Source organism: Manacus vitellinus, unplaced genomic scaffold (genome assembly GCF_001715985.3).
Source record: "Manacus vitellinus isolate BGI_N305 unplaced genomic scaffold, ASM171598v3 ctg7180002430049_pilon, whole genome shotgun sequence".
Taxonomy (NCBI): Eukaryota; Metazoa; Chordata; class Aves; order Passeriformes; family Pipridae; genus Manacus; species Manacus vitellinus.
The window spans coordinates 1-4,253 of NW_021938295.1; the positions used below are offsets into that span (position 1 = coordinate 1).

Sequence of the window (4,253 nt, forward strand, 5' to 3'; positions counted from 1 at the left end):
TGTCAGTTTGAGCCATAGGAGTCCTTTATCTTGTGCCTTTTTTTTCTTTATTTTCCAGATGGGGCCCAATCGGTCTCGAGGTGTAGCGGCTCAGCAGGGAGACGAGCGAGGTGAGAATTTTACTCCCCAGTCGAATTTGGAGTTAGTTTTAGGATGTCATCTATGTGGTCAATCTATGCATATATGTTGTAACTGTTTAATTTTTTTTCTAGGCGATGCACAACCCTTTGCCCGTCTGCTGAAGGTGCCGAAGGTCCATCCGATCAGAGGTCAAGCTAAAGGAACCCGAGATAGCCAGTATGAGGCAGTACATCAGCACAAGCCTCCATGTCTGGGTTGTCTTGCAACGACCGTCTGTCCACTTCACAGTGTGTAGCAACGCTTCGGCGTGCAGTCTGATGGGGTTTAGAGGTTTTTGACTTTTCTTGTGAGCCATCCCTAAATGTTTGAGAGCTCAGTGTTTGAGCATTTGCCCATTTCATTTGCAGGGGCGATCTTGGGAGCAGCTGAAGAGAGAGGAGCCTTCTAGGTGATTTGGGGAGGCAGCAGGAGAGGAGTGGGGATCCACTGCAGCTTTAGAGATGCCTTCGAATTTTGTGTCTCACTCACTCAGGTATCCCGGAAGGTGACAACCACAGTGTTGGACTCCGGTCAGGGCCTCGGTGATGGTGAGTAGGGGGATCACTGGGGTTCCAGCCCCGTGCCACACTACTCAGATATTGTGTATGGTTTTCTTTTTCACAGTTGACTTCGAGTACTCTCATGACAACAGGAACCTCTGAGCCAGCCCAGGTGCCCCTCCTCTGCATCAAAGATGGATTCACATCCCCGGCTCTCGGAAAGATAAGTGCAGGGCAAAGACCCAGAGAGGGGTTGGGAGTCGGGGCAAGTATGTGCATCGCCTGGAGGGATTTTTGCAATTAGTATGGTGCAATGGGTGTCCTGTAGCAGGTTATTTAGAGACCTCAAAGGAAGGGCTTACTTTGTATCATTGGATTCCCGTGTGCAGGGCAGAGCAGTTCCGGTCTGTGTCACGTCCTTTGTCTCCTCCATGTTTTGTGTCCTTCGTCTCTTAATTGTGTCACATGGTGTGTGTCATCACAGGTATGGGGTGTCTCACTTGGGGTCAGCCTGGAACTGCTCTGCCCTGCTACGTGGATCAGTGGGTAGATAGAATATTGCTCGGTCTCACATCAACATGTCAGTTCCCTCAGACAGTCGAACCGATGGCTGTACGGTCCTGCCGGATGGAGCAGGTGTCCACAACTCATGTGCAATCATTATAGCTGCGTGTTGTGGAGCTGATGGTACTTGGATAGCAGGGCCTTGAAGCTGGGTTGTCATTTGTATTCTTGTATGCTGTGGTCAGAGTTCTCACTCGCTCAGTGGAAATGAGTTCTTTGAAGTGGTTAAGGTCTCAGAGACCATGTGGGTGACCTGAATAACCCTTTGTTTTTTGTTGTTTTTTTTTCTGATAAGTGGACACAGTGTACCCCAGCCTGAAACAAGCTGAAGCAGCCTGGGAAGAAGGTTGTATTAGGCGTTGGATGAAGGATGTTGAGCCATAGGAGTCCTTTATCTTGTGCCTTTTTTTTCTTTATTTTCCAGATGGGGCCCAATCGGTCTCAAGGCGTAGCGGCTCAGCAGGGAGACGAGCGAGGTGAGAATTTTCCTCCCCAGTCGAATTTGGAGTTAGTTTTAGGATGTCATCTATGTGGTCAATCTCTGCATATATGTCGTAACTGTTTAATTTTTTTTCTAGGTGATACACAACCCTTTACCCGTCTGCTGAAGGTGCCGGAGGTCCATCCTATAAGAGGTCAAGCTAAAGGAGCCCAAGATAGCCAGTATGAGGCAGTACATCAGCACAAGCCTCCATATCTGGGTTGTCTTGCAGCGGCCGTCTGTCCACTTCACAGTGTGTAGCAACGCTTCGGCGTGCAGTCTGATGGGGTTTAGAGGTTTTTGGCTTTCCTTGTGAACCACCCCTAATGTTTGAGAGCTCAGTGTTTGAGCATTTACCCATTTCATTTGCAGGGGCGATCTTGGGAGCAGCTGAAGAGAGAGGAGCTTTCTAGGTGAGTTGGGGAGGCAGCAGGAGGAGCGGGGATCCACTGCAGCTTTAGAGATGCCTTCGAATTTTGTGTCTCACTCACTCAGGTATCCTGGAAGGTGGCAGCATATTGTCCAAGTCTGGTCAGAGCCAGCGACACGAGGACCTGCCTCGGTGCCGGTGAGTAGAGGGATCATCGGGGCTGGGGCCACATGCCACACTACTCAGATATGGTGTCTGGTTTTCTTTCTTGCAGTTGACTCCGAGTACTCTCAGGATGACAGGAACCTCTGAGCCAACCCAGGTGCCCCTCCTCTGCATCAAAGATGGATTCACATCCCCGGCTCTCGGAAAGATAAGTGCAGGGCAAAGACTCAGAGAGGGGTTGGGAGTCGGGGCAAGTATGTGCATCGCCTGGAGGGATTTTTGCAATTAGTATGGTGCAATGGGTGTCCTGTAGCAGGTTATTTAGAGACCTCAAAGGAAGGGCTTACTTTGTATCATTGGATTCCCGTGTGCAGGGCAGAGCAGTTCCGGTCTGTGTCACGTCCTTTGTCTCCTCCATGTTTGTGTCCTTCGTCTCTTAATTGTGTCACATGGTGTGTGTCATCACAGGTATGGGGTGTCTCACTTGGGGTCAGCCTGGAACTGCTCTGCCCTGCTACGTGGATCAGTGGGTAGATAGAATATTACTCAGTCTCACATCAACATGTCAGTTCCCTCAGACAGTCGAACCGATGGCTGTACGGTCCTGCCGGATGGAGCAGGTGTCCATAACTCGTGTGCAATCATTATAGCTGAGTGTTGTGGAGCTGATGGTACTTGGATAGCAGGGCCTTGAAGCTGGGTTGTCATTTGTATTCTTGTATGCTGTGGTCAGAGTTCTCACTCGCTTAGTGGAAATGAGTTCTTTGAAGTGGTTAAGGTCTCAGAGACCATGTGGGTGACCTGACTAACCCTTTGTTTTTTGTTGTTTTTTTTCAGATAAGTGGACACAGTGTACCCCAGACTGAAAAAAGGTGAAGCAGCCTGGGAAGAAGGTTGTATTAGGTGTTGGATGAAGGATGTCAGTTTGAGCCATAGGAGTCCTTTATCTTGTGCCTTTTTGTTCTTTATATTCCAGATGGGACCCAATCGATCTCGAGGTGTAGCGGCTCAGCAGGAAGACGAGCGAGGTGAGAATTTTACTCCCCAGCCGAATTTGGAGTTAGTTTTAGGATGTCATCTATGTGGTCAATCTCTGCATATATGTTGTAACTGTTTAATTTTTTTTCTAGGTGATACACAACCCTTTACCCGTCTGCTGAAGGTGCCAGAGGTCCATCCGATCAGAGGTCAAGCTAAAGGGGCCCGAGATAGCCAGTATGAGGCAGTACATCAGCACAAGCCTCCATATCTGGGTTGTCTTGCAGCGGCCGTCTGTCCACTTCACAGTGTGTAGCAATGCTTCGGCGTGCAGTCTGATGGGGTTTAGAGGTTTTTGGCTTTCCTTGTGAACCACCCCTAATGTTTGAGAGCTCAGTGTTTGAGCATTTACCCATTTCATTTGCAGGGGCGATCTTGGGAGCAGCTGAAGAGAGAGGAGCTGTCTAGGTGAGTTGGGGAGGCAGCAGGAGGAGCGGGGATCCACTGCAGCTTTAGAGATGCCTTCGAATTTTGTGTCTCACTCACTTAGGTATCCTGGAAGGTGGCAGCATATTCTCCAAGTCTGGTCAGAGCCAGCGACACGAGGACCTGCCTCGGTGCCGGTGAGTAGAGGGATCATCGGGGCTGGGGCCACATGCCACACTACTCAGATATGGTGTCTGGTTTTCTTTCTTGCAGTTGACTCCGAGTACTCTCAGGATGACAGGAACCTCTGAGCCAGCCCAGGTGCCCCTCCTCTGCATCAAAGATGGATTCACATCCCCGGCTCTCGGAAAGATAAGTGCAGGGCAAAGACCCAGAGAGGGGTTGGGAGTCGGGGCAAGTATGTGCATCGCCTGGAGGGATTTTTGCAATTAGTATGGTGCAATGGGTGTCCTGTAGCAGGTTATTTAGAGACCTCAAAGGAAGGGCTTACTTTGTATCATTGGATTCCCGTGTGCAGGGCAGAGCAGTTCCGGTCCGTGTCGCGTCCTTTGTCTCCTCCATGTTTGTGTCCTTTGTCTCTTAATTGTGTCACATGGTGTGTGTCATCACAGGTATGGGGTGTCTCACT

The 4,253-nt window shown here is 49.8% G+C and overlaps 1 long non-coding RNA gene across 1 annotated transcript; it reads left to right on the forward strand.

Moving 5' to 3' along the window:
- The first annotated feature begins 1,563 nt into the window (after nucleotides 1–1,563).
- On the forward strand, nucleotides 1,564–2,076 carry LOC108643566. Its single transcript, XR_003915565.1, has 3 exons — nucleotides 1,564–1,660; nucleotides 1,763–1,918; nucleotides 2,038–2,076. It is a non-coding gene; the product is annotated as an uncharacterized LOC108643566 (long non-coding RNA).
- The last annotated feature ends 2,177 nt before the right edge of the window (nucleotides 2,077–4,253 follow it).